Genomic DNA, 12,725 nt, shown 5'->3' with positions numbered 1-12,725 from the left:
TTAGGCTAGTTGAAAAATAAATTTTTCCCACCCTAAGCGGAGTTGAAAAAGCTTTTTCAGAAAAACTTTTTACTTTCACCCTTTGATCCGTTTTTCAAACTGTTCGTGTAGAAAAATTTAGCTTTTTGTTACAATGATGTTGTATAAAAACTTAATTTTTATACTCGACCAGCGCTATTCTAAAAAGCTTTTAAAAGTTTTCTATCCTCACCTCCCCATTCTTCTGTATGCAGACTTTAATGCCAGATTTGTGGGGAGGTGAAAGGCCTATTGACGACGACCTTCTCGTCCAACTGCTCGAGGGAGAAGATCAACCAGCTGACCGTGTCCACGAGATCCCTTTTTCGCGATCCTCTTCCAGACCCCATTATTCTCTTCCAATGGCCCATTCCAAATCTTCAGGCAAGAAAAGACCCGAGTCTGAAAACAACCCAAATTCTCCTGCCCGGCCTGATTCGCAGGCAAGGGCTCCCTCGACCAGCAGTCGAGAAAATCTCGCTCCTGACCCTAATATCCAAATCAGGGCCAGCCCTCGCCATCAGAACTTGCCTGATGTCGAGTGGTATACTTCCCCGGCCAGTTCAGTGACTCTTCGGATGATTGCTAACTGCTTCAAGAGATTCCCCCTCATAGGGGTTTCCATTATACAGCCTACCGCAGACCACAGGGCTAACCTCCCCGGAGGTGTCAACAGCGCCTGGTCTCGGTATCATATTGAGGCAGGAGCTTATCTCCCACTTCATCCCTTTCTTGTGGGGGTGGCCAATTATTTTGGTGTCGCCCCCTTCCAAATAACTCCAAACGGATATAGAATGCTGGGCGCACTCTATATCCTGTATAAACTTAAGAAATGGCCAGAACCTTCACCCCACGAGGTCAACTATCTCTTTGACCTCAAGTCTAACCCGCAACAACACGGAACGGGTTTCTTTCATTTTTGTCACCAGGAAACCAATCGAACATTCCTGAGTGACACTATGCATATCTCGAATGTGGGGCAGTATAATAAGGAGTACTTCCTTACCCCAGACATATCCAGCAACAACCTGGCCTTCGCACGAGGAGGTAAGCACCATTTCTGACTGGTCGATACTTTTACTCAAGGTGTCTCCTTTCGTTTTTCTTAAACTGTAATCTGTTTTTCAGGCCCTTGGTTACGTCCAACCCCAACACCAGACATGGTGTTGAGGTCTAATACTCTGGCCAGGATGCCCGACGCAGCAAAAAGCATCAAGATCCTGGTGACTGAAGAAAACTTGAGGCGGTCTGGCTTCCTGGCTCCTCGCCATGAAACTAGAGGGTCCGTGGTGGACGAAGCCACTGCCAAGGGGGTTCCCAAGCAGCAACCTCCTGTGTCTCCTCGGAGGAGGAGGCCAACGGGGATTACTATTAGGGAGCCCATGGGCAATCCTTCCGCAGAAAGGCCTTCTGCTACCCAAGGCAAGGGGAAACAAAAGGCCAAAGAGCCAGCTGTGGACTTGGGAGAGTCCTCTGATGAGAACGGTAACACTATTTTACTTTTAAATGGTTTGCCAATTCCTTGTCATTTGTTCGACGGGGAAGGCAACTTTACGTATACAACAAAATTAGGGCCAGACTTCTTCATGCCAGATAATGAGTATATGACTAATAGAGTCAATAGTGTAGCGACCAGTAGTTGTAGCTCGGGTATTCACTTTGTTGCCTTTCTTCTGTTGCATATAATATATTTTCATCTGCCTCTTATTCTTATCAGTTTCCTGCGTTTACTTGCATGCAGATATGACCACTCCCAATATCTTTGACATGTACCAGGCCGAGGAGGAAGAGGAGGTTCCCCAACTCCAGCGGAGATCCAAGAGGAGAACTGGCGAATCCAGCCGAGGCTCTCCAGCCAAGAAGGTTCGAACAGAAGACCTTTCCAAGGATGCGCCAACTGGGCAAACTCCTGGGCCAACGGGGCAAACTCATCCACCAGCTCCTACTGAGAAGCAGACTCCTCCTGCCCCCACCAAATCCTCCGGCTGCGCCCACTAGAGAGGAAATTACTCGTGAAGAAGCTCTCGGGGCCAAACTCATGAGCATAACCCTTCGATCAGCCAGGGATCGCCTTGACCGCATTGGCAAAGGTGACCGTGTCAGAGATGCAATGGTCGAGGCTGAAAACATGGGGGCCGACCAGGTTCTGAGCAGGGCCCTGAATGAAATCTCTAGTGTGGGCATTTCTTCACTTTTTTAAGTCTTAGTCTTTTATTCTTCACAGCAGGTTCTAACTCTTTCCTTTGTTCACAGGCCTTGCTATCTGCTATCACTGCTCGTACCCGTATTCAGGCTTCCATCGAGCAGGCCAAGGCAAAGGCCACTGAGAGGCATCAAGTGAAGGCGGCTGAGGAGCTTTCGGCTGCAGAGGCTAGGCACGCCAAGGAGTTGGAGGCAATGGCTCGAGAAAGGGATGCTGCGGTGACCAAATTGTCAGAGGCTGAAGCTGCAAAAGATGCCGCGGTAAAGTTGAGGCAGCAGTATCGAGAGTCCAACCAAACCCATCTTCGCGAGATCAAGCATCTGGGAGAGACACTCAAGTCCAAGGACGAGGCTATTGTCACTCTTGAAGGCAAGGTGAAGCAGCTAGAGCTTGACAACTCCAAAAATCTTGAAATGTACAAGAGGACGACGCTTCGATGTTTCTACAACTTCTGGAAACATAATCAGGGTGCCGACTTTAGCTATCTTTCGGAGGAAGTCAGGACTGCTGAGTTGGCTCGCTGCACCTCTCAACTGGCCGAAGAGGAGGCAAGACTGAGGATCCCTGCTTCTCCAAGCATCGTTGGTGTAGAAGAAGAAGAAGTTGCCGAGGACGCAACCAACCAGGATGTTGCCCAGGACCCTCCGGCCCCAAATGCCTCTTAAACTTTCCCATTTATTTTTTCTCTTTTTTTGGCCACACGGCCTACGAGTCGTGATGTAAAGACAATAATTTCTTTTTAAACTTTGCTGCACGGGCAGCAAATCTTTTTTTCTTTTATTCGAACAGTTACATCCAAGCAGCGATGCTTGCGGTTTAAGAGCTTAAATCTTGATGCTATAATATCTTTATTTATTATAACATTTGTCCGTATGACCGAACTTAGCATAGTACTTTGGCATGATTTAACAAAACATAAATTTTGAAAAATACTCTAAGTACTGCAGCATGCTTTCACTCATTTTGTTCATGTGTTTACATACCTTGCGAGTATGCTTTGCTATCGATGTGCCTTATATGCCCCCCAAGTGATCGAGGAGCTTTAGGTCCTTGGTCACTTGCCCTGACCATGGCCTGTTCGAACATTCCTGTTCGTGCAGAAAAATGATACTTGTAGTACAGCAAAACAACACACGTAATGAACAAATACTTGTAAATGTAAATTCACAAAGGTTGGCAAGAATGACTGGCTGCGCACAGTCCCTTATAATCTCGTATTAAAAATGGACTAAACATGTCTTTACGAGTGATTCTATAATAGAACCTTACATATACGAGCAGTTAGCCATACAACGTGGCTAACCCTCTTTGCAAAACTTGTAAAAATTGAAATTTAATACAAGCCAGTCCTTTAAAAAGGGTTGTTTACTGATAATACTTGCGCAGGTGTTCTCCATTCCAATAGCGGGGAACGAGATCTCCATTTAAGCGTGCAAGTTTGTATGTGCCTGGATGAAGGACTTCTTCAATTTGGTAAGGTCCTTCCCAATTGGGTCCGAGCACTCCAGCAGTACGGTCGCGGGTATTTAAGAAAACTCGTTGTAACACCAAGTCACCGACGTTGAATTTTCTTTCTTTAACTTTGGAGTTAAAGTACCGGGCGACTTTTTGCTGATATGCAGCAACTCGGAGTTGAGATTTCTCTCGTATCTCATCAATTGAGTCTAGGGACTCCATCATTAGCTGGCTGTTCTAATCCTGGTCGTAAGTCAAACGCCGATGTGACGGGGGATCTAACTCAACAGGCAACATGGCCTCATACCCATAGGCTAGGGAAAATGGAGTATGTCCTGTTGCTATTCGGTGAGACGTTCTATACGACCAGAGGACTTCAGACAACTGCTTTGGCCACGCTCCTTTAGCTTCTTCAAGTCTCTTCTTCAGGGTGTCTTTAAGAGTCTTGTTTACGACTTCGACCTGCCCGTTTGCTTGGGGGTGTGCAACTGAAGAAAAGCTTTTAATAACTCCATGCCTCTCGCAAAAATTGGTGAATAAGTTGCTGTCAAATTGGGTCCCGTTGTCTGAAACTATCTTCCTGGGGAAACCATATCTGCATACAATGTTCTTGATGACGAAATCAAGAACTTTCTTGGTCGTGATGGTTGCGAGTGGTTCAGCTTCGGCCCATTTGGTGAAGTAATCAACTGCCACAACTGCGTACTTTACTCCACCTTTCCCTGTAGGCAGGGATCCAATCAAATCTATCCCCCATACCGCAAAAGGCCACAGGCTCTGCATCTGCTTCAGTTCGTTTGGAGCTGCTCGTGGAATCTTGGAGAACCTTTGACATTTATCACATCTTCGTACATACTCCATCGAATCCTCGTTCATCGTTGGCCAGAAGTAGCCTTGCCTTAGAATCTTTTTTGCCAAACTCTGCCCCCCAGCGTGATCCCCGCAGAAGCCTTCATGCACCTCCTTCATGAGCTCCTTAGCCTTTTCTGGTGTAACGCACCTGAGTAGTGGAATTGAGAATCCTCTTCGGTACATAACACCACTGACCAGTATGTACCTAGCAGCTCGTCTTTGTAGAGTTCTGGCTTTGTTCCTATCTGTTGGGAGCGTACCATTTGTCAGATACTCCAAGTAAGGCACCATCCATGTATCCTCCATTCAAATCTCCATACTGGACTCAGTTTCTTGTATGCTCGGCTTACTCAGTCTTTCAACTGGCACAATGTTCAAAGTGTCAGCATCCTTTGCGCTCGCGAGTTTGGCTAAGGTGTCCGCGTTTGAATTCTGATCTCGCGGGATCTGCTGGAGGGTGTACTTCGTGAACTGGGCTAGCAGGTCCTTTGTTTTATTAAAGTAGGCTACCATTTTCAAACCTCGTGCTTGATATTCTCCTAGGACCTAATTCACCACCAGTTGTGAATCGCTATAGATATCAAGCGTCTTTATGCTCATATCCTTTGCCATTCTCAATCCAGCGAGGAGTGCTTCGTATTCTGCTTCATTATTTGATGCAGTGAAGTCGAACCTGATGGCGCAGTGAAATCGATGCCCTTCCGGCGTTATCAATATCACTCCCGCTCCAGCGCGGGATTCGTTGGATGAACCATCCGTGAATAGCTTCCACGAAGGAGTTTTGTCTTGAGGCACGGGCGCCTCAGGTAGTTCGCACTGCTCACTGTCTGGGAGTTCGGTGAACTCCACAATAAGATAGGCTAAGACTTGTCCCTTTACTACTGCTCGTGGAGAATAGGTTATGTCGAACTGTCCTAGCTCGACTGCCCACTTTAACAATCGCCCGGCCGCCTCAGGTTTTTGGAGGACTTGCCGAAAGGGCTGGTCAGTTAGAACTGTGATAGGATGGGCTTGGAAGTAGGGGCGCAACTTTCTAGAGGCAAGGATCAAGAAATATTCTAACCTCTCGATTGTCGGATATCTCAATTCTGCCATGATCAATCTCTTTCTGACATAGTAGACTGCTTTTTGTACACCTTCTTCCTCTCGCACTAGCACCGCGCTAGCAGCAACTTCAGTAATCGCCAGATAAATGAACAAAGTTTCTCCTTCGATCAGCTTTGATAAGATGGGAGGTTGTGCCATATGAGCTTTCAACCCCTGGAATGCTTGCTCGCAGTCTTCTGTCCACTCGAACTTTTTATTCCCCCTAAGTAGATTGAAGAATGGGTCGCACTTGTCTGTTGATTTTGAAATGAATCTACTTAGGGCTGCGATTCTCCAGGTTAAAATTTGTACATCTTTGATCCTTTCTGGCGACTTCATGTCGATCAGGGCCTTTATCTTGTCGGGGTTGGCCTCGATTCCTCTTGAATTTATGATAAACCCCAAAAACTTCCCTGATCCGACTCCAAAGGAACACTTGAGGGGATTTAATTTCATTTGGTACTTGTTTAACACATTAAAGCACTCTTGTAAATCCCTCACATGTCCTTCTTCCTTCTTAGACTTTACCAGCATGTCATCCATGTATACCTCCATGTTTACACCGATTAGCTCCTTAAACATGTGGTTGACAAGTCATTGGTAAGTCGCACCTGCGTTTTTCAGTCCGAAGGGCATTACTTTATAACAGTGCAAGCCCGTATCGGTCCGAAAGCTGGTGTGATCCTCATCAGGGGGATGCATGCTAATCTAGTTGTAGCCTGAATATGCATTCATGAATGAGAGGATCTCATGCCCTGCAGTGGCATCGACCAGCTGGTCGATCCTTGGGAGTGGGAAGCAGTCTTTTGGGCAGGCTTTATTGAGGTCTGTAAAATCCACACAGGTCCGCCACTTGCCGTTAGGCTTGGGGACCAGCACCGGATTGGAGACCCATGATGGATAAAAAGCCACCCTTATGAATCTGTTCTCCTTTAACCTTTCGATTTCTTCTATTAAGGCTCGTGATCTATCTTTATTGAGCAGCCTCCTTTTTTGTTGCATTGGTGGAAAGATCTTGTCTATATTCAGGACATGGCTGATTACTGCAGGATCTATCCCAACCATGTCTTTATGCGACCAGGCGAAAACCTCCTGGTTCTCTCGTAAGAATTCCACCAGTGCGTGCTTCGTGGTAGGCTCTAAGTTTTTCCCAACCTTTATGACTCTGGTTGGGTCTTCTTTGTCGAGTTGGACCTCCTCCAGGTCCTCGATGGGTCCAACATTTTCTTCAAAATCCCCAAAGCGAGGATCCAAATCTCCATCCTCCTTTGGGCAACACCCTATTTGGTGACTTCATCACCTAATTGGGCTTGCGTATCAACTTCCATCTGCAATCTATCTAGGGCAGTGCTCGTCGACATACCACTTTTCGCCTTTGTGATCGAGGCGTTGTAGCACTCCTTGGCTTCCCAAAACGCGTCCTACCCCCGCGTCTGTTGGGAACTTCATGGCTAGGTGCCACATAGAGATGACAGCCCGTAGATCAACCAGTATGGGCCTTCCAATAACGGCGTTGTACGCCGAAGGACAATCGACCACTACAAAAGTGGCGAGTAATGTCCTTGTTGCAGGCGCTGTACCCGTCGTTACTGGGAGTTTGATCATTCCGGCTGGGGCGAGTCCTTCTCCAGAGAAGTCGTATATCGTTTGATTGTAGGGCTCCAAGTCTTTTACGGACAATTTCATGCGTTCCAGTGTTGACTTATACAGGATGTTCACTAAACTTCCTATATCGACCAGTACCCTTTTCATCATCATATTGGCCATCGGGATATCCACGACCAGCGGATCGAAATGTGGGAACTGGACGTGTTGAGCATCGCCATCAGAGAAGGTTATCTCACCTTCCTCTGACCGAGCCTTTTTTGGTGCACGATCCTCCACATTCATCCTCTCGATGTCCTGGTCATGGCGTAGAGTTCGAGCATATCGTTCTCTGGCCTTTCCGCTATTTCCCGCGAGGTGCGGGCCTCCGCAGATGGTTAAGAGTGTTCCAGGCACGGGGGCAGGCTGTAATGGTGGCGAGCGTTGGCGTGTGGACGCTTGATCGTTGCCACCCGCAGCTTCTCGTTGGGAATTTCCCGAGGCCCGTACGTATCTTCTCAAGTGTCCTTGTCTAATAAGGAACTCGATTTCGTCTTTTAACTGGTTGCATTCATTAGTGTCATGTCCGTAGTCGTTATGGTAACGACAGAACTTGGTAGTGTCTCTTTTTGAAATGTCCTTTCGAATGGGTCCAGGTTTCTTGTAAGGCACACTGGAGCTTGTGGCTTGGTAAACCTCTCCCCGAGACTCAACGAGGGCAGTGTAGTTAGTGAACCGAGGCTCATAACGATTACCCTTAGCTCGTTTATTGTTGGAGGTGGAAGGCTCGTTATACAACCGTTTTCCACCATTCTTGCCATTACCGTTGCCGTTCCCGTGGCCTTTGCCGTTGCCATTAGGTTTGGAACCATTGGCGGGTTCGGAAGCCTTCTTATCCTTGCCTAAGGGCTTTCCATCGTCGGCAATGGCCTCTTCAAGCTTGATATAGCGATCAGCTCGATCCAAAAATTCTTGGGTAGTTCTCACCCCTTCCTTTCGGGGACTCTTCCAGAGGGGAGAATGACATTTTACTCCTGCAGTTATGGCCATCATCTTCCCTTCGTCCCCGACCGTCTTCGCTCCAGCTGCAGCTCGCATAAAACGTTGGATGTAGTCTTTCACTGACTCCCCATCCTGCTGGCGAATTTCGACTAGCTGGTTTGCTTCGGTCGGGTGTATACGACCAGCATAGAACTGTCCGTAGAACTCCCGTAGGAACATTTCCCAGGAAACAATGCTTGCGGGAGGGAATTTAAAGAACCACTCCTGCGCAGCTTCAGCAAGTGTTGCAGGGAAGATCCTGCACCGAGCGTCTTCGGACACTTTCTGAATGTCCATTTGAATTTCAAACTTATTGACATGTGAGACTCGGTCTCCATATCCGTCAAAGTTTGGAAGCGTAGGCATCTTGAATTTGCTAGGAGTTTCGGCGTTAGCTATCCTTTGTATAAAAGGAGTGCCTTTCCTCCTATCGTGGTCGATGTATGAAGTCCTTCCCCCGACCAGTTGCTGCACAGCCTGGTTGAGGGCGTCTATCTGGGCCTGCACAGCGGCAGGAATCGCTGTTGTAATGCCCTACTTCCTTAGAGCCGTTACTAAGTGAGTTTTAAGACAAAACAGTGTGTAATGAACTCGCTAACCGAGGTTTTTAAACAAAAGTGTGACTAATTAAAAGTTAAGGCTGTAATCTTAGAAAATGCGTCGTTTCAATAAAACTTCTAGTATTAAACATTTGGGATCCCAAAATAAGGTTTGAAAACTATTTACATCTAAAAATAAGTTTACAATTGATCAGTTATAAAAATCATAGATTATTACAGCCATTTTCGAATAAACCCCCAACCAAAGCAGTCGGGCAGGCCAAACATGTACGCGTCGCTTCACGCTCTCCGTACTCATGGTTGGTTGACTCAGTCATTGCCCTTACCTGCAACACAGAGCACCCGTGAGCCGAAGCCCAGCAAGAACAACTCATGCAGAACGTAACATATGCAATGTATACAGTTTATCATAACAGATAATCCACAAATAAACAAGTCAACCATTAGACTAAGCAAACACGGCCATGCCGCCCCAGAGACCTTACCAAAGCCCTGGGGTATCGGTTCTCACCGTAAGGATAACTCATGTATCCACCGGGCCCTGCCCTGACTATAGCATCCCATGTGCTAGGTGTTACTTCCGGCCCCGCTACCGTACCCGGCCTACGCCGTTCTCGGCCCTTGCCGTTCAATTTACTATAATCACATATATGGCATAACACAACAACATTCCAATAAATATTAATTCATTTAAGTCTACACCCTAACATGTAATGCAATATAGGGCCATGCCCGACAATCATCTCATCATGCAATATAGGGTCGTGCCCCGCAATCACACTACGGGCCCACGCCCTAATCCTACGGGTGATATAGTTTTCTTACCTGTATTCCGAGCCTCCTGATGCACTCACGCCACGAGCACGGTCCTCTAGCACGAGCCTCTCCAATATCCTAGTCACAACACACAAGAATCTTCCTTAAATGCTAATCAATTCACAACCACTTCCCGGGACCAATCCCGCACTCTCGGGACTCCCAACTTCCTAAAACAACACCCCGGAGACATCCCCCGAACCCCCGGAGCAAAGGCCTAAAATTGCCCAAAAATGACATCCTGAAATTGGCCTTGTGCCGCGGCACAACTTTCTTGTGCCGCGGCACCCTGCAAGACAGGGGCTCCACGCCGCGACACGCAAAAACTGTGCCGCGGCACGCCTTCGCAGGCCCAGATTTATGGGTTTTCTCTTGCGTTTTCACCGAGCTAAAACCTTCTCAAATCATACCAAACCAATACCCAAACCCCAAAATAAATTTCAAACATCAAATAGACCATCTAACAACCCAAAAACATCATCAAAGACATCCAAACACACAATCAAATCCCCAAAATCCACATCCTTGATTTCAATTTCAGAAAAATAAAAACTCAAAGTTCAAACTTAAACCATGCTCAAATTTCTTAACCCATAACATAATCAAGCCTTAAATGTGTACAAAATTCCTTACCTCATATGGAGAATCCATCCCTAAGCATCCTTCATCTCCTAGGTCTCCAATTCAGCTCCTCCACTCATCTTGTTCTTCTTCATGCCCTAGCTTTTCCCTCTCTTTTCTCTTCTCTTCAAACTCTATCAAGACCAAAATGACTAAGCCCCAAACGGTGTACCCCATATAACCCAGCTGCCATTTATCTAATTCCCAACCAAATGACCATTTTGCCCCTCCTTGCCTAACCTTTCCTACCTAAACCTCAAGGGCACTTAAGTCCTTTCATTTCTATTTCATATCTACCATTTTCTTTCTAAAACTTGTTAATCTCAGCAGTAACTAATGGTTACCCAGGTTACTAAATCTCCAATAACCATTACCCGCTAAATCTCAACTTAACCATAAAATTCCCGAGGTACCCCTAGGCTCCTCCCGAGCCGGGTATAGAAATCCCGTTGCGACTCTTGAGTTAACTAGCTCTCTAGGACCGTCTCGGCACGTGCATCACAATAATAAAACCACACTCACGTGGTACAATTCACAGAATACAATTATCACATATCAATACAGTTATGCCCAACATGGCCAAAATTACAATTACGCCCTTCTAACACGATCCGGGCCTACATGCATACTAATAAACATAGCCATGCATCTCAGATAAACACATAGCTAAATAACATGCTTTAAATCATAACCATGCATTTAACTCATAAAAGCACACATAAATCCCAACCTGCCCTCCTGGCACACTAATCAAGGCCCTTAAGCCTTATTAGCTAATTTGGGTCGTTACAGCTGTGGCCTCTGTTGCCGGGGGGACGTTCTCGCCATGCCTCTCACGGCGATCATTGAGTACATCTCTCAGGTCCTCTTCTCTTCTCCGCTGCTCGATACCCCCGAGCCGATTGAAGACATTATTTTGTCTGGGCTGCCCCCAGCATCCTGTTTATTTGGTTAGTCATCTTGGGGTACATGTCTCCTGCCTTTACCTCTTTCTCCATTCTTCCCACCGGCATTTCCTTTGCCTGAGTCGGCCTCATTGTATCCGTGGCCATCTCTGAACCTCGACTGGCTATGGTGAGATCGATTGTTACTTCGATGTCCGTTTCTGGCTGAATCATCCCGAGCATTAGAAGGTGGCCTGCGCTGGTCGTGGTGTCCCTGTGCATCATCATGCCGTGGGGGGCCCCGGACTGCAGAGCCTAACTCTGAGTCCCTCCTGTTCCCAGGAGGGTAATGACTTCTGTTCGGTAGGTTCGACCCATCATCCCTACGGCGCCTAGGGCTGCGAGGCTGATGCTCGGCCCTATTCTGCCTCTGATGCGGGGGATTACCCCGAGCTGCTTGGGATGGTGGCTGTGCCTCAGGATCCCATGGGACATCGTCATGGGGCATCTGAGGCTGCTCGGGCCTTTGCAGACTCGAAGGCTGGATCGGTGGGCTTGGATTTGGACCCCTCTGGGGCGGTCCATTCATCGGTTGGTCAGGCTGCGAGGCAGGTGCAGTCTGATTTCTGGCCAATAGCAAGGCTACCTCAAGGGCTGCCATGGCTTCGTTCTGGCGGCGGTCCACCTCCGCCTGCCTTTCTCTCAATTCCGCGCGCTGCCGATCAATCTCCTGCTGCTGCTGTGCCATAACTTCAGCGGCAGTCTCCTGATTGGCCTTCAGACTAGCCAGCTCTTCCTGCAACGCGCCCAGGGTACTCTTCAACGTTGCATCATCCATTTCCTCCTCCTCAAAATCCAGTTGTGGCTCATCCTCTGCCATGCTTGCAGGAGGAGGAGGACGTGGCGGGTTTGACGATGCAGTGGCGGCTGCTTGTCCAGTTTTCTTTCCAGCTTTCGCCATTAGTTTTCTCAACAACGATAAATCAAGCGCTCAATGAAAGCACCAGAATGTTGACCTGCGATTTGGCCAACTGACACAGAGTCAGAATATGCTTGATATGAATGAAAGAGATGAGAAGAACGTAATGACAAAAATAAATAAGACACAGTATTTTATAGTGGTTCGACCCCAGGATCTGGTAATGACCTACGTTCACTTAGAATGATATTGATATAAAAACCAGAAGAGTAATCAAAGAACTAGGGTTCAATGAGTTTCACCACTTTCTGAAGAACAATACAATATTCCTAGGATAATTACTATAATCTCTCACGGTTCCAAAAGCCAAAAGTCCCCTCCCTTGAGCTATCTTTTGCTACTTATAGGCTCAAGGGTGATTACAAAAGATTGTTATAGATATTCTTTCCTGAATAATCGGATACTCAGGAGATTGTGTGAGATAAATTCGGGATTCATAAAGATCTTCCCATTAATGTCGCCTTGTACACGGAACTATCGACCAGACTGGTCGCAGGTAAGACAGGCTTGCACTGCTTCTAATGTGTCCTCTGGTCGATACTCTAGCAGAACATTTCCAGGTGTAAGCCATGTGTCCAGGGATCACTTGCCACGTCACCAATGCTAATTTTATGGATAACAAGGTT

The sequence above is a fragment of the Humulus lupulus genome, chromosome 4 (genome assembly GCF_963169125.1).
Source record: "Humulus lupulus chromosome 4, drHumLupu1.1, whole genome shotgun sequence".
NCBI lineage: Eukaryota > Viridiplantae > Streptophyta > Magnoliopsida > Rosales > Cannabaceae > Humulus > Humulus lupulus.
The sequence above is the reverse complement of the archived record's forward strand: the minus strand, read 5'-3'. Positions refer to the sequence as shown.